Here is a 24,273-nt window from a genome sequence, read left to right on the forward strand (position 1 = left end):
ACCATATAAGGTAGTCGAAGTTCTCGACTCCGGAGCATACAAACTGGGTAAGTATGACGAAAAAATGCAACTCATTCTAGTACCACGATATTGGAATGGAGAACATTTAAGGAAACACTACCAATGAGTACTCAGGTCGGGTAGACCACTTCAAAGTACTCAGGTCAAATAGACCATTTCAAAGTACTCAGGTCGGGTAGACCACATTAAAGTACTATTGAACATTCGCTTATAAGTGAATGGCCTCTTGGGGGACTATGCGCAAAGGCTTCAGAAACAAAATTACTCGTGCTCAAAAGAGGCCACTTTAAAGTACAGTTTCTTATTTGTTTTATGTCATGTTAAGCTAAAAAGATCATATTAGATCACTAGCTCTGATGTAAGTTACTATGGTAACAAATACCTTTTCGATCAATAAAAGAATAAAGATAGTATTTCCAATTCTATTGAGTCGAAAAAATCAGCATGATTATAATTTACCTAAAGTGCGTACAAAAGGTTCAGTCGAACCCAAACACCGAACAGAAAAGCAATATATTTGCGAAAGACAAGTGACCAAGAGTCATACGTCTGCTCGGTCACTTGAGGGGCACCTATACCTGTACAAAGCATTTGGTAAACATAAAACAATCACAATTGCACTGCAATTATAAACAGAGAATGAAATTCATTAAGGATAACAAGAGCGTATAGTACCGGGATTAAAAGCTGCCCGGTCAGCCTGTTGTCCAAAAAATGAAAAATAGTTCCAAGTTTAAAGACCGCTTGGCCGGTCATGATGTCTTAAAGGCCTTGAGGCCATATATAATATATATATATATATAAACAGGAGAAATAAAAAGATCAGTGTTCAAACAGCTGGAGTCCTAGGCTCTGGGTTCGGTTCTTCTGAGCCAACTGGAGCAGGAGGATCTGTTGTTCGAGCAGGAGAAGCATCAGCAACCTGGTCAGAAGCTTGGCCGGAAGTTGAAGCAGCCACCTCTTTCCCACCATAGGCAACTTGGTGTTGGTTTTTATGCCCTAAATAAAACTCATTTCAATATAATCAGATTTACTTATTAATATAGATCAGAAATAACATTTAATGTTGCATGGTTCACATGATTTATTTCATGATTATATGTACATAATGTATAAATTCATCTGAAACCCTTTTCACATACTTGATCCTGTTTATTGTGCCGTCAACACATTGGAAAGTAAACATGACTATGTGAATAAAGTTTCCTAGATTTATCAGACATAGGGTTTTACTGATATGATAATCTACAACAGAGTTTACTTGCATTTGGAGAAGTGCTATGTTCTTTCCAGAGCATTGGTTAAAGTAAAGCTCAGGTTGGATGCATGGAGTACGCATCGGAAGGGACCGATATTGAACTTTGACTTAGATTTAATTAAACTTACCGTAAAATCTATTCAAGTCAATATCGCCAAGTTGATCCTAGATCAAATGTTCTTAATCTTGTAATGATTAGGCTCAATCTTGAAAGGCTATTCGTGTTCTTTGATTTGTTAGTTAAGCCTACTTTTAGGTCAGGGTGATACGTACATTTTGGGAACACGGTAGTGCAATTGAGTGGGAGCGCTATTATAAACATGGAATCTATAGCTTCTATCTGGCGAATAGTAAGCAAAGGATGATCTCCTTCGAGCTTGACCAAATGAACATAAATGGTGGAGTAGTCATTTCACATAAGCTGAAATATCATTTATACGGGGTCAAGTTTTTTAAGGAATAAATACATTGTAGGGTGTAACGGTAATCTAATCCCTTTACAGTGTAGATCATTCATATAGAGGATCATTGATCAAATTAGGATTATAACAATGGATAACTAATGATGTGTCTATATGGTGGAACATATAGAGCATTCTATATACTGAGAGTGCAATTCTAAGTTCTATGCGTGGATTCAACGAAGAATTAATAAGTTAGTGAATTTTAGTAATAAATTCTTGATCTACTTATTGGAAGCTCGGTTATATAGACCCATGGTCCCCGCACTAGTTGAGATAATATTTCTTGTAAGACTCATGTAATTGGTTTTGATTAATCAATTATAATTCTCAAATTAGACTATGTCTATTTGTGAATTTTTCACTAAGTAAGGGCGAAATTTTAAAGAAAGAGTTTTAGGGGCATATTTGTTAATTATGATACTTTGTATGGTTCAATTAATAAATATGATAAATGACAATACTATTTAATAATTATTTATAATTATTAAATAGTTAGAATTGGCATTTAAATGGTTGAATTAGAAAATTGGCGTTTTTAAGAAAATCAGATGCAGAGAAGATAAAACTGCAAAATTGCAAAAAGTGAGGCCCAAATCCACCTTGCATGGCCGACCACTTTTGTGGGGTTTTTCCCTCTGATATTTTCATTATTTTAATATCAAATAATTCAAACCTAACCCTAGTGGAATGTTGGGTTTTATGCCCTAAATAAAACTCTTTACAATCTGATTAGTAATCAACATAAGAAATTTGAAGTGATTGATGTTTGCATGAATTTTACATGCTAATGGTTTAATATGTTTAACATATTTAATATGTTTATTACATTCATACACACAAAATCAGTTAAATCCAGATCATATGTTTATTCACAATTACAGTATCGTCAACACAGTGGAATGTGATTGTGATCATATGAATCAAAAGTTTTGGTCCCTGTTTCATCAGTGTTATTGGATTTACACTAATGTGATAATCAGCGATGATGTGTACTTACACTTGGAGTAAGTGTTATGTTCTTTCCAGGACATTAGTAAAGTATACTAGTTTCGAATGTATGGAGTATACATTGGACTGGACCGATATTGCAACTAAGTTAAGATATTACAAACTTACCGTTATACATATCTTTCCAAGTCAATATCAGTAGTTGATCTTAAGATTAAAAAGAATCTAAATCTTGATATGCTTGGGCTCAACTCAAGAGTGCTATTCATGTTCTTTGATTTATTAGTTAAGCCTACTTTTGGGTCAGGGTGATACGTATATTTTGGGAACATGATAGTATGATTGAGTGGGAGTGCTGAACATAAATATGGAATCTATAGCTTCTACTGGTGTATAGAAGTTAAGTGATGATTCCCTTCGAGCTTAGCAAATAGAAGTAAATGGATGAGCTCTTGTTTAACTGACTAATTATTAGATCACTAAACACCATTTACAGGTAGCTAAGTGTTTTAAGGGGCAAAATACATTGAGGGGTGAGAACGGTAAAGAAATCCCATCTCGATGTAAATCATCTATATAGAGGATCTTTAAATCACAATAAGATTATAACAATGGTTAAATGAGATAGTATATTGGTATCGTGAAACATACAATATGCTCTATATAAGTCTGAGAGTGCAATTCTAAGTTCTAAGAGTAGATTCAACGAAGAATTAATAAGTAGGAATTTACTTGGTAAATTTGGTTCACTTATTGGAAGCTCAGCATATAGATCCATGGTCCCCATTCTAGTTGAGAATATTCTGCTTGTAAGACTCATTAATTGATTCGTGATTGGTCAATTATAATTCTAAAGTTAGACTATGTCTAATTTTATGAATTTTCACTAAGCAGGGGTGAAATTGTAAGGAAAAGAGTTTTCTAGGTTTATTTATTTATTAATAGACTTTATATGTCTAATTAATAATTAAATTAAATGACAATATTATTTAATAATGTATTTTAGTTATTAAATAATTAGTTTTGGCATTTAAAAGGTTAGAATTGGAAAATTGGCATTTTTGAGAAAATAGAGATAAAATTTGATAAAATTGCAAAATTAAGTAAGGCCCAATAACACCATATGGTCGGCCACTTAATTAGTTTTTTCAAATTAATATTTTCATTATTTTAATGCCAAATAAATCCTAACCTAAACCTAGTAGTTGCCTATAAATAGAAAGTGATGGCTCAGTCAAATCATAAGTTTTCAACAAGCCTTTCTGACAGAAATTTCTCTCTTCAGAAAACTGAGCCTTCCTCACTCTCTACCTTGGCCGAAATCTCTCTCTCTCTTTTCCCTTCATCTTTTTCGTGACCCTAGTGAAAGAGTAAGTGCCCACACACAGCAAGCAGTAACTCAATCATAGATTGGAAGACTGTGAAGGATCAAAGCTTGAAGAAGAAGGAGATTCGGGCTCAGATCTTGATTATACTCTGCTACAGAAAGGAATCAAGGGTTAGAGATCTGAGTGGAAGGAGACATTTATTCCGCTGCATCAATGTAAGGTTTTCTTAACTTTATATGTGTTTATTTTATCGTTTTAGAAAGTTCATATTTAGGATGTTAATAAACATACTTGTGAGTAGATCTAAGATCCTGGTAAAATAATTCCCAACACGGAATGCTATAAATAGATAGTGAAGGCTTCAGGAAATTAACACACTTTTCTTCTGACACTTCTGATTCAGAAAAAACTGAGCCTTCTCTCTCCCTATCTGGCTGACCACTCCCTCTCTTCTTTTCTTCTACAATATTTCAAAATTCTTAGTGTATGAGTAGTGCCCACACACAGCAAGTGATACCTCAATCATAGTGAGGAAGATCGTGAAGAAAGACTTTCAGCAAGAAGGAGTTTCAGCATCAAAGATTCAGAGAAAGAGATCCAGGTTCAGATATTGATAATGCTCTGCTACAGAAAGGAATCAAGGGCTAGATATCTGAACGGAAGGAGTCATTATATTCCGCTGCACCCAATGTAAGGTTTCCTAAACTTTATATGTGTTTATTTCATCGTTTTAGAAAGTTCATATTTAGGTTGTTAATAAACATACTTGTGAGTAGATCTAAGATCCTGGTAAAATAAATTCCAACAACTGGTATCAGAGCCATGGTAATTGATTTACTTGGAAGAAATTTGGACTTTAAAACGATTGTTTGTTTGTTTTTGGATGGTATCATGTTGTATTGAGTGTTATTTGATGATTGATTGGTGTTTGTGAATTATCGTTAAAAATAATTGAATATCTATTTCTGGAATTATTTTTTATTAGATAGTATGGAAAAAATTAAGGAAGTTACTTTTTTACAGAACTCAATTTCGATTTAATTTGAATTAGTTATGATTTTTTGAAGATTCGAAAAAATCGGAGCTGTGCTGAAATTTTCCTGCGATCGCGAAAACTGTCCGTACAGCTCACAATTTTTTTCGTTTTTCTTCGTTTTTTCATGCTTTTTCATGGAATTAACTTCCGATTTTTTGTGTAGTTCTGTATTTATACTATTACTATTCCTAATTCAATTATAATTATCATTTTGAATTAATTTAATATTTTTTGAATTTAATTCAAGATATTAGTGTAATTTTAATTTAAAATAGTTAGTATCTATCTTTTTTGCTTAATTATCTATCTTATTTTTAAATTTGATTATATCTTATCTTATTTTTAAATTTAAGGTCAGATTTTAAATTTTTAAATTAAATCTTTTTTTTTTTAAATAATTTGACCTTATTTAAATTTAAAATAAGATAACTATAATCATGTAATTTTAAATAGATATAAAATATTTTGCTAACTTTTAAATTTTGTTATTTTATTTATTTAAATTACATTTAAAATCTGAAAAAGATATTCATTTATCTTTTTTAATTTTTTATTTAATTTTTATTTATAAAATAACATTTAAATTTTAAAAGTAGTTAGCAAATTTTGAAATTATATTAAGGTTGGTTGAAACCTAATTTTTCAAAATTGTAGGTTTAATTTTAAATTTTGAAATTTTTTTAAATTTTTTTAAATTTTTCTTACGAAAATAAATTTTTATTTATTTAATTAATTATTTTTCGAAATTATTTATTTAAAATTAAATAAATCCTACATCCAACTATCCAGCAAACCTTGTTGCAGGAGTATGTGTTTTAGCTTGTTTGTAAGTTTTCAAAACCTATTATTACTTGATTGCAAATAGCCATGGTTACTTTTTGCCAGATCTAATGATCTGATGGCTCCCTTGGTCAAGTAAATAATTTGTAACAGGTATATTTACAATCTTCTTTCATCTGTGTATGACCTAGCAACATGATAGGACCCATCCAAAGTGTGCCTGTGTGAGCCTATGTGTTTAATTTTATTATAGATGCATATAGGTTGTTGTTGCTAAATAAATTATCATAGTTCTTGATTGATTTTATTTAAGCCCATTTAGTTTTTGGGCCTATTCAATTAATAACAGTTGTTCTTATTAAGGTTAAATTCCTCTCTTTTGGGCCTTGTGTGAGAGTTGGGAGCCATAGAAGTGGGTACGACATACTGAACCCAGCACCCCCTCACATGAACCACCCCAATTGTGAAGGCCCATTTACCTGATTTGAATAACTGTACTAGGTTAATTAAACTAGTTTAACCTAATAAAATTGATTAGCAACATAATTAATTTCATTTTATTTTGAAATTAATTTAAGAAAATTATAGTTTAAAGAATTTTTTATTCTAAGCTAAACTATATGTATTTTCTTGTATTTAATTAAATATAGAATTATAACCATCTAGATTCTTTCTGGAGCTTAATTTAAATTTTTCATTAAATATTCCTATTTAAGTTGATATTTAGTTATCTACAACTAACCAACTTAAATCTGAATATCTTTTGGATTTAAAATTTCAAAATTAAGTTGATGAATTTTAGGCATTGGTTATTAAGATTCTTTAGATATTTTTTTAAGTTAATATCTTTTCGAATATTAACTAAAAATGGAGTATTTTAGATATTTTTTAGGTTAATATCTTTTCGAATATTAACTTAAAATGGAATATTTTTGAATTAAGTGATTACAACTTAATTTTTGATATTTAATTAAATTTAAATTTGAAAATATTTAAGTTCTAGATTTTTTCTAATACAACTTAAATTAGATATTTTTTCAAATTTTGTGGAAAAGATACTTAGTCAAATAAGATATTTTCTAGATAGTTATTTCTAGACTACTTATTATTTCTAATATTAAATTGGAAAATATTATACATTGTGAAATTAATTATTTAAATAATTAATTTTGGTACAATTTATTTTTTCCTAGTATTAAACTAGAGATTAATAATTAAGCCTTCTCTACACTTAATTATTTATTTCTTGAATTTAATACATTTAATTAATTTGAAAATTAAATATCTAAGTTTATTTTCATCATGACACTTAAATATTTCTTTTTCATGACACTTAATTAAATAGAAAATTATTTTTAGTTGAAATTTATTTTTTCAACTAAATTTAAATAATTTTCAAAATATATTTTTTATTTTATTAATCAAATTTCGAAATTGCATTTCTTAAATGCTGGAATTTCGAATTTTATTTGAAAAATAGATTAAAGTTGTAAATTATTTATTTTAATTTTGGACCAACTTAAATCAATGATTTTTTCATTAAAATAATAAAGTAAAATATATTTTTCTTTATTTTATTAATCAATTTTTCGAAATTGCATTTCATAATGCAAGATGATTTTGAATTTATCTTGAAAAATAGATTAAATTGTAAATTAATTATTTATTTTAATTAATTCTTGGATCAACTTAAATCAATGATTTTTTAATTTATTGATTAATTTAAAATAAATTGAATTAAAGTATATTATTAGAAATTGAATTAATTAGTCAAAGGAAAATCTAGATAGATGATATTTTTGCTTGAAGTATTTTTTTAGTGTATTTAATTAAATAAAAAATTAATATTTAAGTTGATTTTCATCATCATACTTAAATATTTGAAATTTTTCTTATATATTTAATTAAATAGGAAAATTATATTTTTTGTTGTAAATTAATTTTATTAATTAATTTTGGGCTAACATCAAATTAGAATAATTTTTCCAAGATTTATTTTTTATTTTAACACGCATTTTTCGAAAATTGTATTCTTAAATACTTTAATTTTTCGAAATGCAATATATATTTATAGACAATAAAATTTGAGTTGTAAATTAATTTAAATTAATTTTGTAACAACTTAAATTGAACATTTTTCTAAATATTTATTGGACATTATTACTAAGATGGAAATAATTCATGTTATTTTCATATCCATCTAAGTAAAATTTATAAATATTAAATTAAAATTTATATTTAGAATTTTTCATTCTAAATTGGAAATTTTAATTAAATAAATATATATTTAAAATAAATAGATTAAATAAAGAGAATCAAAGAAAATACAACTCTCTTTAAATAATGAGCTTTATTATTAAGATATTCGATCTCCATTGTGGGTTTTACACCGCGTTTGTTTTAGTGAGTAATCCTCCCTAATGGAGGAACGTTCATTAGCAATTTCGCACCGTTTAACCTCGCATGATAAGTAGTTTGTAAGTGTTTTGTATGGTATGGATCACCCTAATGGTGGCGACCATACTTGACTTGCAAATTATGAAACAATGGTGGAAGCTCATAAGATAGAATTGCCTTGACTCTCGCCTAAACGGGACAACGCTGAATTCCAATCTTGATCGAATAAAAGGTTGCTAGAATGGTTATCATTTTAGAGGAGCTGACAACTCTATTCAATGGATGATGCTTTGACTCTCGCCTAAACGGGACACTGATATCAGTTTGTTGAAAATCTTGGAAATTATTTATGATTGTATGTTTTAGTATTTTCACTTGTTATTCCTACTTGCTATATGCTTATAATTTCTGAATTGTGTATGAATTTATATTGAACCATGTTATTTCTGTTATTAAGTTGTAGTTTAATTTCGAATCTTCCTTGTTGGTCTAACTTGGCTTGTTTATCTAATGAGACAAATCCCTAGTGGATTTTCACCATTAGACATACATAATAGTGTTAGATCTCGAAAGATAAATATTGTATATGCGACATCTAGCTGTTCATCAATTGATGACACCTTAGACTAGTATTTTTACGATATGAAACAAGAAGATTGTATAAATAAGATTACTTTGACATTCGCTAATCGAAGCATCATTGGATCCTTATTTATAAACAAAATTATCCTAATTCCTCTTAGCTTATTCATTTCGAATTAGCTTTAAAACATATCATTGGATGAATGGTCTATAAATCATTTCATGTCAGTCTATATTTTCTCTTAAGAAATTAAATGACGCATATGATTACAATCCCAAAATTCTATTCCCAATTGATATAAAACCTCAATCTTAGAAATCTCCTACTTGTATGGGCAAATCAGACTTCGAGTTAAATTAGTAGTGGTGGTCCAAGATAGAATTACTCATTATATTTGGTATAAATTTAAGTCTTTGACTTTAATTTTAGATTCCAAATAGAAATTTTCTTATATTTCTAATTCCAGATACAATACAGTTACACTTTCTCAAGTGTTTAATATCCATCTTCTATTAATGGATTCAAACTGTATGGAATATGAGTTAGGTATTCTGTGACCAGGATCCACTTGCACTATTCTAAGAATTCTTTGATGTAACTAAACCTAAGTCATCAAAAGACACTACCACATTTTTTTTAATCTATGGCATTTGTATCTTGTTCATAGTGGATTTGACAAGATCGATCTCTGCAAAGAGTTAATATGCCTATATCCACTGAAAGTAGTTCATCTCATTCGCAGATGGATGTACATTTAGGGGTGGATATGAGTTTTTCGTTGTATTCTTCAAACGATAACTCTAGATTATACCTTTTAGCAAGAAATTTGAAATGTTTAAATATTTCATTAATTTCTAGCAATGGTTAAAACCATTAAGGTAAGTGATTAAAGATCTTGCGAACTGATAGGGGTGGAGAAATAGTTAGTAGATATGCAGTTCAAAGATCATTAAATTGATTTTTGAATTATATCCAAACTTACCTCCCCAGAAATTTCGAGTTGCATGTTGATGATTAGTTACTGGTCGTTGCCTAATTCCTTCTATGGTAATACAATTTCAGAATGATGTAATGGTTGTATACTTAATGTAAATCATTACTAGATTCATGGATGACCTAATCAAAATCTTAAGAAAAGCTAGAACTGTTAACCATGGTTTGTTAGCTATTCTAAGTGATTAGGGGTGGACTATCCCATTGTCAATAGATAAGAAAGTGTTTGATCAAACAAATACTACTTTTCTAAGAAAATGACTAAGTCTGAAAAACAAGTAGCAAATAAAGGAGATATTTAATTCTTGATTCCAAAAGTGTTCTATCATCTTACATATGATGATCCCACTGCCTCTGTTGTCTTGTCACAACCAAAGAGGTTAATACCATTTAGTTTTCTTCGACATAATTCACGGTACCTTGTCGTAGTGGGAGAGTTTCTAGGAACTCACCTTCTTATGACTTTGGGAGACACTAGTGATTAAAATCCATTGTGAGTTTAAACAAGTAATGGATTGTCAAGATAAGAAACTAAGAAGAAAAGCCAATAGAACTATCGTTTAATCCATTCACATGGAATAACCTAAAGTTTTCTATTACAAGGACATAAAAGGAAATTTTAGTTAATAAGTCCATTCAATGGACTTAACAAAACTTCCTGTTCCTAGTATTATAGGTTTGAGTTTATCTAAACCTATGGCTTGTGGTATACCTGGTAATTACTTACTCTAATGCAAGCAACCTATGGCTTGTGGTATACCTGGTTATTCCTGTTTAATTAGACCTTTCAGATCCTATTACGAGGAGTTTACTACTACTACACTTGATTTGTATATCAAGGTGTTGAGATTATTTGAAACGCACTTTTTTGTTTTATATTAGTGCAAGTGGGAGTTTGTTGGGTTTTATGCCCTAAATAAAACTCATTTCAATATAATCAGATTTACTTATTAATATAGATCATAAATAACATTTAATGTTGCATGGTTCACATGATTTATTTCATGATTATATGTACATAATGTATAAATTCATCTGAAACCCTTTTCACATACTTGATCCTGTTTATTGTGCCGTCAACACATTGGAAAGTAAACATGACTATGTGAATAAAGTTTCCTAGATTTATCAGACATAGGGTTTTACTGATATGATAATCTACAACAAAGTTTACTTGCATTTGGAGAAGTGCTATGTTCTTTCCAGAGCATTGGTTAAAGTAAAGCTCAGGTTGGATGCATGGAGTATGCATCGGAAGGGACCGATATTGAACTTTGACTTAGATTTAATTAAACTTACCATAAAATCTATTCAAGTCAATATCGCCAAGTTGATCCTAGATCAAATGTTCTTAATCCTGTTATGATTAGGCTCAATCTTGAAAGGCTATTCGTGTTCTTTGATTTGTTAGTTAAGCCTACTTTTAGGTCAGGGTGATACGTACATTTTGGGAACACGGTAGTGCAATTGAGTGGGAGCGCTATTATAAACATGGAATCTATAGCTTCTATCTGGCGAATAGTAAGCAAAGGATGATCTCCTTCGAGGTTGACCAAACGAACATAAATGGTGGAGTACTCATTTCACATAAGCTGAAATATCATTTATACGGGGTAAAGTGTTTTAAGGAATAAATACATTGTAGGGTGTAACGGTAATCTAATCCTTTTACAGTGTAGATCATTCATATAGAGGATCATTGATCAAATTAGGATTATAACAATAAATAACTAATGATGTGTCTATATGGTGGAACATATAGAGCATTCTATATACTGAGAGTGAAATTCTAAGTTCTATGCGTGGATTCAACGAAGAATTAATAAGTTAGTGAATTTTAGTAATAAATTCTTGATCTACTTATTGGAAGCTCGGTTATATAGACCCATGGTCCCCGCACTAGTTGAGATAATATTTCTTGTAAGACTCATGTAATTGGTTTTGATTAATCAATTATAATTCTCAAATTAGACTATGTCTATTTGTGAATTTTTCACTAAGTAAGGGCGAAATTGTAAAGAAAGAGTTTTAGGGGCATATTTGTTAATTATGATACTTTGTATGGTTCAATTAATAAATATGATAAATGACATTATTATTTAATAATTATTTATAATTATTAAATAGTTAGAATTGGCATTTAAATGGTTGAATTAGAAAATTGGCGTTTTTAAGAAAATCAGATGCAGAAAAGATAAAACTGCAAAATTGCAAAAAGTGAGGCCCAAATCCACCTTGCATGGCCGGCCACTTTTGTAGGGTTTTTCCCTCTGATATTTTCATTATTTTAATGCCAAATAATTCAAACCTAACCCTAGTGGAATGCAATAAATAGATAGTGAAGGCTTCAGGAAATTAACACACTTTTCTTCTGACACTTCTGATTCAGAAAAAACCGAGCCTTCTCTCTCCCTATCTGGCTGACCACTCCCTCTCTTCTTTTCTTCTACAATATTTCGAAATTCTTAGTGTATGAGTAGTGCCCACGCACAACAAGTGATACCTCAATCATAGTGAGGAAGATCGTGAAGAAAGACTTTCAGCAAGAAGGAGTTTCAGCATCAAAGATTCAGAGAAAGAGATCCAGGTTCAGATATTGATAATGCTCTGCTACAGAAAGGAATCAAGGGCTAGATATCTGAACGGAAGGAGTCATTATATTCCGCTGCACCCAATGTAAGGTTTCCTAAACTTTATATGTGTTTATTTCATCGTTTTAGAAAGTTCATATTTAGGTTGTTAATAAACATACTTGTGAGTAGATCTAAGATCCTGGTAAAATAAATTCCAACACTTGGGGCATGCAGTACTCGAGGTACATGTCCTTGGCGTCGCCCAAGTAGTCGAAGTTGGCCTGGGGATTAGCCTTCAAAAAATCAAAGAAGAGCTCGAGGCTGGCACTCTCCAAAGCATTGACCTTGTCCTTCAAACGGTCCGCCTCGGCCACCTGAGCGTCCTTTACTTCCTTCAGCCGAAGAAGAACCTGCCGCAGAGAACTCCTCTCATCCTGAAGACGATCAACTTCAGCAGATAAGGTCTCGATGGTTTCCTCAAAGCGATCAGCAGCCTCGAGGTCCTTTGTCAGCACGGTGATTTTCTTCTCGGCGGCAAACAGCTTCTTGTTGGCCTCACCTAACTCATGACGAACAGCTGCAGTCTCTGACCTGGCCTGCTCAGCTTCCTTCTTGGCCAAGTCCGCCTCCGCCCTCAAGGTGTCGAACAAAGCCACAGTCTTGGAAGTAGCAGATTTAGCCCGGGAGTAGGTGTAAGCCAACTTCAAACCAACCTGCACAAAGGAAAAAGTCAGCATATGGAGCTAAGTGTGAAAAGTTAAAAGGGGAAGTATCAAAAAAGACTAACCCTGGTGAGCTCCTTCAAGACTCCGCCCACCAACACATCCAGAGATGAGTCGTTAGCACCAGCCAGCTGCCCACCGACCTCAGGAACCAGCCGGTTCATGTAGTGAGCCATCACCTCCTTGCCTTTCTTGGCTTCAGGCAACACGGGCATGGGTGGAGTTGGTGCCCGCTCAGGGATCCTCCTGACCAGTTCGGACCCACTTGTTGGTGGCTCAGACTCCTTAGACTTGGCAGATTTGGGAGTGGAAGGATTCGCAACAGTCAGCTCCTCGGAAAGGTCAATAACCTCTCCAGAAGGTCTCTTCTCTGAAGACCCCTCTGCGCCCTTAGACTTCTTGGCTGAAGGGGAGGTGCTAGAGCTTCCGCTCATCCTCTTCCTTAAAGCTTCGATCATCTGTCGAGACATGTCTGCACAGAACAAAAACAGCGTGGTTAGCAAAAACCAGCAAAAAATTCAAAGCATGAAAATCAAGAAGCTGAAAAAGAAGTAAAGCGCAGAGTGACTGCCCGCCCAGAAAGTGAGAAGTCCATCATCACCTGATATCTCAGCCATAACGACCTTCCTTTTCCAACATAGGGATGAGATGGCCGAACAGGTGAAATGGGCTCCCTTATGCGAATGTCATGTTCAACGGGCCTGGGCGTGGCCGGGAGTTTCTTCTTCGTCTTCAAAGGAGTCACCTGCTCAGCCTCAGCCTCAGCCTCGGCTTCATCTTCAGGATTCATGGACTCTTGAGCATACTGCTTTGCCCGGGCACCTCCCTTCAACTTAGCTTCACGCTTAAGTTGAATGAGCTCATCCTCCTTATTAGCTCGTTCAGGCCGGGCAGCAGCAAATTTCCCCTTCTTCCCCGTCACGGACTTAGAAGAAAAGTCCTTTGGGTAAAGCCCGTACTGCACCAGATTTTCGTCGGAGGTTAACTGGATGATATCCCTGTCTTCCGCCGGCAACCGGACAAGTTTTTGAGCCCTATCCCTAAGAGTAAGGGTGAGGGGAGTACGGTGATATGTCAGGATCTACTGAAACCGAGTCCTGGTTATGTTCAGATCCTTCACCATGAAGTACTCATCAACAAAATGCCCTATTTTACTGATGGCCTTGTGGTCCGTCCCGCTCAACCACTTGAAGCCTGGCTGAGAGAAGTAAAAATACCCCGACTTGCCTTGCTTGGGGGTAGACTTTAGGTCGAACAACTAAGCGACCTTGTGGGGAGAAGGAGCATCCCATCCCTGGGAAGCGTAGAGGACGAAGAGAGCGGTGTTAGGCTAAAATTAGTCGAAGCTTCGGGTCATATTTTCGGTTAGTTTTCACTCTTTGTTTCTATTTTTAGGGATATTTTACGCTTGATTCTTTTGTTTCACGTCCTTAGGTGTTTAAAGAAAGTATGTACAAGAATTGAGGACGCGTGGTGAAAGAATCGAGAAGAAAAACAAAATATTGTGTCGCTGCCTGTTCCAGTCGCGACGGGGAACATGCCAGTCGCGACGGGAATTGGCAGAAAATTTTTCAAGAATTTGATGCTTAACCCCGTCGCGACAGGGGCAGTGCCAGTCGCGACGGGGACCCCAGTGACGGGATTTTTGGTCAGTTTCGTAATTTCACGAATTTTAAAGATAAGATTCCGTTTAAATAGAGGAAGCTCGTGAAAATTAGGGATTATTCATATTTGGAGCCCTAGAAACAAAGGAGGAGGCTAGAAGAGCGGCTTGTGGCGACCCGGATCAATTGCTTCAACTAGTTCTTTCTCTTCTCTTTAATTTTTCTATGCTATTTTCTGTTTCAATGTTAATTATGGATTTGATTATGGATGTTTTGAACTAAACTCCTATTTAGGGAGAATGATGAATGTTGGTTAAGTTTTTCCTAGTTAATGAATAATTGTCATTCCTCCATCTTGATTGTGAACACTATTCATATTTATGTTTAATTTCCATGTGCAAGATTGATCACCTTTTACATGTTTTATGATCTCAATTCGAAATCTAAAAAGTGAGAATTGAGAATGCTAAAATTGGATAGTTTAGGTTTTGATGTGAAACGAAAGTATTTACATAGCCTTTGTGACATTTAGATTATTGCTTAATGCTGATTTCATGTTAGTTTAATTAAGAGATTTAGAGCATGAGATTTAGAACCTAGAAGATCTGAAAAGAGCTAGGTTAATTTATAATCTCTCATTCACTTCAAGAGAAGGATAGCAATTAGACATTAACATTGGTAACTTAACAACAGGATTCGTCTCCCTATTCTCTCATCTTGATTAATATTCACTTGTTTCTTTAAGTTACTTGAATTTCTTTCTTCCTTTTTCAATCATAAATACTTTTGATTTGCCAAATAGAATTATAAGTATAGTTTAGTAGTAATTAATCCAATTCCCTGTGGTTCGACCTCACTTGCGTGAGTATACTACTTGATTGCGTGCACTTGCGTAGTATTTAATAATTTTTGCAACAAGTTTTTTGGCGCCATTGCCGGGGAATTGTATAAAGATTAATATTACACAAAATTATACTAACTTCTACTTTGGTGTTTTTCTTGCTAATTACTAATCTTTTTCTTGCAATATTTTCTTTATCTATTTCAGGAATCCTAAGTGTATGCACCGTCAAGGACAAGCAGTCATATTACCAGTTGATCCTGAAATCGAGAAAACTTGTAAGAGAAACAGAAAGAACAAGAGGCAAGAAAGAGTTTCAGCAATTGCTGAAACACCAGAAATCATGGCTGAAAACGCTAATAATGCTAATAATGGAGGCAACAACGGTAATAATGGAGGTGCCGTTGAAGATCAAGCTAATGGTCGTAGCTTGAGAGATTATATTCTCCCTACTCTCACAGGGGCTCATTCATGTATCAGGCCACCGGCAGTGGAGGCTAACAACTTTGAAATCAAACCTGCCATACTCCAAATGGTGCAGTCTTCAGTCCAGTTTGGTGGACTCCCTTCTAAAGATCCCAATCTGCATCTATCAAACTTCATAGAGTTGTGCCAGACTTTCAAAGTAAATGGGGTTAGTGATGACGCCATCCGATTGAGACTGTTTCCTTTCTCACTCAGAGAAAGAGCCAAAAGTTGGTTAATTTCCTTGCCACCCAACTCCATTGCCACATGGAATGACTTGGCTACAAAATTTCTGTCCAAGTTCTTTCCTCCAGCAAAGTCAGCTAAGTTGAGAGGAGAAATCAACAACTTCTGCCAGCAAGAAAACGAATCTCTCCATGAGTCTTGGGAGAGGTTTAAAGATCTCATCAGAAAGTGCCCTCATCATGGTATTGAGAAGTGGATGCTGGTTCACAACTTCTACAACGGGCTGGTTGGTAACACAAGAACACTTATAGATGCTGCAGCTGGAGGAGCATTTATGAGAAAAAGTGCAAATGAGGCTTATGAGCTATTGGAGGAGATGGCCCTAAACAATCAGCAGTGGCACACTGAAAGAAGTCAAACTAAGAAGGTCGCTGGTGTGTTGGAGGTCGATTCCATTACAAAGCTGACAGCTCAGGTTGAGGCCCTAACAAAGCTGATCGAAGGGCAAGCTAAACAAGCCCAAGTTGTTTGTGAGATATGTGGAGGCAACCATCACTTTTCTGAGTGTCGGGCAGATGTGGATGATTTGCCAATGGATGAAGCAAAAGCCATTGGAAATTATTCTCAGAACAACAACAATTATGGGTTCAATCAAGGAGGTAACCGAAGGAACAGTGGGTTCTATCAACAGAGAAATCAGAACCAGACACAAAACCAACAGTATACTCAGCAACAAAGCTCTAGTGGAAATTCTAGTTTGCAGACAGATCTATTGCTACAATTTATGACTGAAACTAGATCTTCCATTAAAGATTTGCAGACTCAAATGGGGCAGCTAGCAACCCAGGTAGCAACCCGTCCTCAGGGAAACTTGCCTAGCACAACTGAAGTTAATCCTAAAGAAAACTGCAAGGCAATCACCCTGAGGAGTGGTAAGAAATATGATAGGCCCGAGAAGATGCAACCAGTGAATGAAGAGATTATAGATAAAGCGGCACCAACTCCAACATCAACAGAAGAGAAGACTACTGATAGTCCTACACCACCACTGTTAAGTAGTCAAAAATGCATAATTATTAGTGTAAAAATACAAAATAAAATTAATTCTATATAATATTTTCATGAAATTAATGTAATATATTTTTATTTGAAAATATTGTAGTGTTGAGTTAATTTTGTAAGAAAATAATATTTTATGACACAAATAAGAGAAAGAAATAAATAAAAAAAGAAATTAAGAAAATGCATTGTTTTTATTTAAAGAAATACAAATTAATTAGATCTTAAATGAATATTTTCATTTAAATTATTGTGATATATTTTGTGTTGAAAATATTTTATTTGGATTTAATTTTATTTGTGTTTATTAAGAAAATGACATTTGTGAAAAGAAAGGAAAAGAAAAAGAAAAATAGTAAAAATGTGATCCAAAGCAATGAAAAATGGCATTTTTGAAGAGCAAAAACAGTCCAAGAAACAAGGCCCAATCGACCCAAATCCCTCTCTCCCAGCAGACAAGGCAGCCACGTGGCCTCCTCCCATTGGCCAGCAGCTGCCACCGCCAGCACCAACAACCCCTCTGCTCACACGCGCACGTGACGCGCATGGCTTCTCCTTGGCCGTGCGTGCGCGCCACCTTCCAGGCGCGCGAGTGGGCCTCGTCCCACCTTGGTTACCAAGCTTCGAAAAGGAAGCTTTCTCCTCTTTTCTGCATGCGCCAAGTGTCACTCAAAGGCTCAATTTGCTATTTTTTTCAGCCAACAGAAGCTTGCCACGTGGCACCGCCTTGCCCAAGTCAGCCAATCAAAATGCGACACGTGGCACTCCGAAATTAACTTTTTGTATTTACAATTTTACCCACATGCAATTTGTAATAATTTTAATTGCGTATTAGTCCTTTTACCCTTCTATAAATAGAAGCTTAGGTTTTTAGAATTCAGTGACAGTTTCAGTTTCAGACAGAAAAATCCAGAGAAAACGCTCAGAGCGCTCAGTGTTAGTTTACCGCTTTCTTAGTTAATTTTCTTATGGGTTTCTAAGTTCCCTTATTATTAAGGAGGACGATGAAACCTAGTGTATTTAATTAAGTATTTATTTTTATTTTGATTCTCAGTACAATATATGCTTATGATTTTCGCTTCTTAAAATAATTTCTTTCATCTTTAATATCAAGTATTTTTGATAGTTAGAAATTATTTATGCTTGGTTCCATATTTTATTAAAAATAATATTCTTTGATTTTTTTGTATTTACATTAAATTGTTTCACATTTAATGCTTAGAAGTTATAATTTTAAAGCGAAGGAAAATCTATTTTTTTATTAGAAAATAATTGGTTTGATTACTGGTTAAATTATGAGAATCAATATAAACATAAATATTTTTATATACACTTAAGTGGATTCTAAACCCTTAATAATATCTCCAAATATCTTTGAAAATATCTGTTACTGTCATTTTTATAGTTTAAACACTTTATTTTATTTTTTTACAAAAAAACCTCACCATTTTTGGAACTAGGTTAGAGTTTTATTAGCTTAGATTAAATTAGTATTTTCTTCGATTTCACGCAATTCCCATGGGTTCGACCTCGTTCTTCACAATCTCAATACTACAATAAAGATTCGTGCGCTTGCGAGTTGATAAATGTAAAACGTACCATTTCGGTATACAACAACCACAACAGTCTCCACCAATCAGTATTGATCATCACGTGAAGATACCTTATCCTTAGAGACTCCGAAAGACCAATCTAGACAAGCAGTTCACAAAATTCCTAGAGGTCTTTAAAAGACTACACATCAACATTCCTTTTGCTGAAGCTTTGGAACAAATGCCCCGTTATGTGAAGTTCATGAAGGAGATATTGTCTAAGAAGAGAAAAATGGAGGACTATGAAACAGTGGCATTAACTGAGGAGTGTAGAGCCATTTTGCAAAAGAAACTACCGCCCAAGCTTAAAGATCCGGGTAGTTTCAATATTCCATGCTCTATAGGGGGTTCGGTGGAAACTAAAGCTCTATGTGATCTGGGAGCAAGCATTAATCAATGCCATTGTCTATCTTCAAAAGGCTAGGATTGGGAAAAGCAAAGCCTACAACAGTGACTTTGCAACTGGTAGATCGTTCTTTGACTCATCCTCGTGGGATAATTGAAGATGTACTGGTGAAGGTTGGTAAGTTTATCTTCCCTGCTGATTTCCTAATTCTTGATATCGAGGAAGATTCAACTATTCCCATTATTTTGGGAAGACCATTCTTAGCCACGGGTCGAGCATTAATAGATGTTCAAAAGGGGGAGTTAAAGTTGCGAGTGCAAGATGAAGAGGTCAATTTTAATGTTTTTACCCCAACTGACATTCCTACCTGTTGCAAGATTGAGATGGTGAAGGGTTCTTTTGTTAAAGCTAATAAGAAGAGAGCAAAGCCTAAAGAGAGACTTCGAACGATTCGGCGTCGTTGGAAAAGATTGATGTGTGGTAGTTCTGAAGGTGAACATACTCTTGTGCAAAACTCTGAAATTCGCAACATTGGAGGTCAATTTTCTTCATTTGGTACAAGGACCCTATTGGATGCAAGAGGTGGACTTGATCCAATTTGAAGCAGTATTGAGGCCAAACCTCTTCTGATGGGGGTTCAGGTAAGTCCGTCTCACCTTGAATATTATATCACATTGGGGACAATGTGAATCTTTAGTTTGGGGGAGGGATTTAAAAAAAAAATTCTTATTTTCTGCACTTTTAATTTTCTGCTTTAATTTTCTGTTTTTAGTTAGGAATAGGCAATAAGCTAAAGGATAATTGTGTGCTGCTGTTTAATGTAGTGTGCTCTGAAATTGCAAAATAACTTTGTGCTTTATTCTGTCAACTCTTTGGATTAGTTTGGATGCTTGTATAACATGTGTAAGAATGCAACTTGACGTTATGTGAAATATGTTATAATTGTTTTACTATGGTTTGTGGTAAGATTGACTGGATAGCTTAGAACTTGCATGTGTTATTCTTTTGAGGCGAAATCCTTGAGAACATTCGATAGGAATATGATTTAGGCATTTGTTGGATAGTTTGAGCATTTCAAGCCTACCATGAAATGATTATCCTTAGTTGACCCTCTTGAGCCTAAACTTGTTTTGTTCTTCACCTGTTGAACCAAAATATGTATCCACACTGTTAATTTTCTCCTCACTATTTTATCAATGATATCATAAGCTATATAATTAGTTTGGGGGAGAAAAATATATGGTGTGAGAAAAAAAAACTTGCAAGATTGAGAAAAAAAAAATGTTTGGTAAGATCAATATCACTGAAAAAAAATGTATAGATAATGAAAGAAAGAAAAAGGAAAGAAGAGAAAATGATTCAAGAAAAAGAAGAAAAAATAATAAAATTCAGTGATGTTGAGAGAAAGAAAGAAATAATTTTTCTCAATCATGGTTAGTTGTGGGAACACTTTGGGAAATTTGAAATTAGACGAAGCTTGTGGGTTATTTTTGTGCTTATGATATCTTTAGCCAAAATTGTTTTTCATTTTCCAAATATCTAAGCCATACTTTTTAAACCTCAAAAAGCCCTATTGATTCCGAAAGGATGTTGTCAGCCCCCGATCGTACGGACTCTCGCCGCGGCCACAAGATGCCTCGCCGCGGCCAGATGAGCTTCTGAAAACCACGTTCTGTAATGGACTTTATGGCCGCGGCGAAGGGGTATCTTGCTGCGGCGACTGGGACGGCCAAAATCATCACTTCTGTCTTCGAGTTATGGCCGCGGCGATAATGATCTAGCTGCGGCCAAAAGTGCGTCAAGCCTAAAATTGGAATTTTTTCTTGACTCCGCTTCCCTTTTATTGCACTTTTGCATCCCGAGGCCTCCATTACTCCGAAGAACCTGAAAACATAGAAAACAAGCATAATTCCATCCTAAAACAACGAAAAGCGAACATAAAGTTGATGCAAAATATAGGCTAAAAATAGCCTAACAAATTCCCCCAAACTAAATCTTTACTCGCCCCCGAGTAAAGCTAAGACTCAAACTAAAATTAAACAATGCAATAGATAACTAAACCTTCAAATGATTGAACTGCCACTACCACTTGCACAACTTCAAGCAATCAATAACCAGAATTTCAACTCAATAACTCTAAGAACTAACTTGGATGCACAATTCAGAAGTAAGCAATTCATACAGACACAAAACAGCTCATTTTACATTCGTTTCACAACCATTCTACACTCTCCGACATTCCGCTAACCCATGTTCAATAAGCTTGAGTGACATACCTCTCTCCACTAATGTTGACAATTCTTGCTCAGAATCGAAAGGTCTTTTTCGGTTATAATAGCATGGCTTAGGTAAACGGGTAGATGAGAAGTCATTTAAGCTACATTATACCATAAGCACAACTATACCAAACAAGCACCCACACTTATCCATTTTTTGTCCCAAAGAAGATACTAAGAGATTCCATATTTTTCCAATGTGCCTACCTCATTATTCACATTTGATTCTCAAGAAGAAATTATCACATTTATATTTTTTTTCTTTTGTTTTTTTTTTTCTTTCTTCTTTTCTTCTTTCTTTTTACAATAAAGGCACATCACATAACAATGTTTTCAATCTCTTACTTTCAAAATTATTCACCCACTTACAACAATTCATTCCCCCCCCCCCCCCCCAAACTTGCTTAAAAGCTTATGGCATAATAAGGTATGTTGAAAATGAAAGTAGTTAAAGATAACGAATTAAGCTTAGTTAGGTGGTGAAAATTTTTGAAATAGGCTAAGGCTCAACTTTGGGTATACTAAGGATAAAACTTTTTAGGTAGCCTTGAAAGGCTCAATCGATCCAAAGAAAACTTGCCTAAATCATTTTCCAAACAAAAATAATCAAAGATTTCGCTTCAAGAGAGTATGTCATATAGGAAATTATTTTACCAGGATCTTAGATCTACTCACAAGTATGTTGATTAACACCCTAAATATGAACTTTCTAAAACGATGAAATAAACACATATAAAGTTTAGGAAACCTTACATTGGGTGCAGCAGAATTAAATGACTCATTCCGTTCAGATCTCTAACCCTTGTATCCTTTCTGTCGCAGAGTATTAACAAGATCTGAACCGGGATCTCTTTCCCTGAATCTTTAATGCTAAAACTCCTTCTTGTTGAAAATCTTTCTTCACGATCTTCCTCACTATGATTGAGGTACCACTTGCTGTGTGTGGGCACTACTCTAATCACTAAGTGTTTCGAAATATTAAGGAGCAAGAGAGAGAGAGAGGCTCAGGTTTTTCTGAATGAAAAGTGTAATTTTCCTGAAGCCTTCACTACATATTTATAGCATTCCACTAGGGTTAGGTTTGAATTATTTGGCATTAAAATAATGAAAATATCAGAGGATAAATCCTGTAAAAGTGGTCGGCCATGGCAGATTGGATTTGGGCCTCACTTTTTGCAATTTTGCAGTTTTATCACTTTTGTATCTGATTTTTTCAAAAACGCCAATTTTCTAATTCAACCATTTAAATGCCAATTCTAACAATTTAATAACTATAAATAATTATTAAATAATATTGTCATTTATCATATTTATTAATTGAACCATACAAAGTATCATAATTAACAAATATGGCCCTAAAAACTCTTTCATAACAATTTCGCCCTTACTTAGTGAAAAATTCACAAATAGACATAGTCTAACTTGAGAATTATAATTGATTAATCAAAACCAATTACATGAGTCTTACAAGCAATATTATCTCAACTAGTGGGGGGACCATCGGTCTATATAACCGAGCATCCAATAAGAAGATCAAGAATTTATTACCTAAATTCACTGACTTATTAATTCTTCGTTGAATCCACGCATAGAACTTAGAATTGCACTCTCAGTATATAGAATGCTCTATATGTTCCACCATATAGACACATCATTAGTTATCAATTGTTATAATCCTAATTTGATCAATGATCCTCTATATGAATGATCTACACTGTAAAGGGATTAGATTACCGTTACACCCTACTATGTATTTTATCCTTAAAACACTTGACCCCGTATAAATGATATTTCAGCTTATGTGAAATGAGTACTCCACCATTTATTTTCGTTTGGTCAAGCTCCAAGGAGATCAACCTTTGCTTACTATTCGCCAGATAGAAGCTATAGATTCCATGTTTATGTTAGCGCTCCCACTCAATTGCACTACCGTGTTCCCAAAATGTACGTATCATCCTGACCTAAAAGTAGGCTTAACTAACAAATCAAAGAACACGAATAGCCTCCTGAGATTGAGCCTAATCATAACAGGATTAAGATCATTTGATCTAGGATCAACTAGGCGATATTGACTTGAATAGATTTTACGGTAAGTTTAATAAATCTAAGTCAAAGTTCAATATCGGTCCCTTCCGATGCGTACTCCATACATCCAACCTGAGCTTTACTTTAACCAATGTTCTGGAAAGAACATAGCATTTCTCCAAATGCAAGTAACCTCTTGTAGTAGATTATCATATCAATAAAACCCTGTGTTTGATAAATCTAGGAAACTTTATTCACATAGTCATGTTTACTTTCCAAAGTGTTGACAACACAATAAACAGGATCAAGTATGTGAAAAGGGTTTCAGATGAATTTATAAATCAAATAGACAAGCAATTGATAAAGTGAACCAAAACATACACAAATGAATGAAAAATACTTCTGTTTCTTTATTGATGTTGAATAAAATAGATTACATTGAAATGAAGTTTTATTTAGGGCATAAAACCCAACAAACTCCCACTTGCACTAATATAAAACTAATCAGTACATATCAATTAATCCTAAATTCTGACGGTGCTTTTCAAATGCTGTCACGACAAAGACTTTGGTAAATGGATCAACTAGGTTGTCCTCTGTGTCTACTTTCTCAACTAGTATATCCCCTCTTGCCACATATTCTCTGATAATGTGATACTTCCTTTCAATGTGTTTGCTTCTCTTGTGGCTTCGAGGTTCTTTACTGTTAGCTATCGCTCCATTGTTATCACAAAGTAGGACCAAAGGCTTTTTCGTTCCAGGGACGACACCGATGC

At 33.9% G+C, this 24,273-nt stretch overlaps 1 non-coding gene across 1 annotated transcript; it reads right to left on the reverse strand.

Moving 5' to 3' along the window:
• Positions 1-16,338: 16,338 nt before the first annotated feature.
• LOC115715402 (small nucleolar RNA R71) lies at positions 16,339-16,445 on the reverse strand. The gene has a single exon (XR_004011276.2). It is a non-coding gene; the product is annotated as a small nucleolar RNA R71 (small nucleolar RNA).
• Between the last annotated feature and the right edge of the window lie 7,828 nt (positions 16,446-24,273).

Source organism: Cannabis sativa, chromosome 4 (assembly GCF_029168945.1).
Source record: "Cannabis sativa cultivar Pink pepper isolate KNU-18-1 chromosome 4, ASM2916894v1, whole genome shotgun sequence".
NCBI classification, from domain to species: Eukaryota; Viridiplantae; Streptophyta; class Magnoliopsida; order Rosales; family Cannabaceae; genus Cannabis; species Cannabis sativa.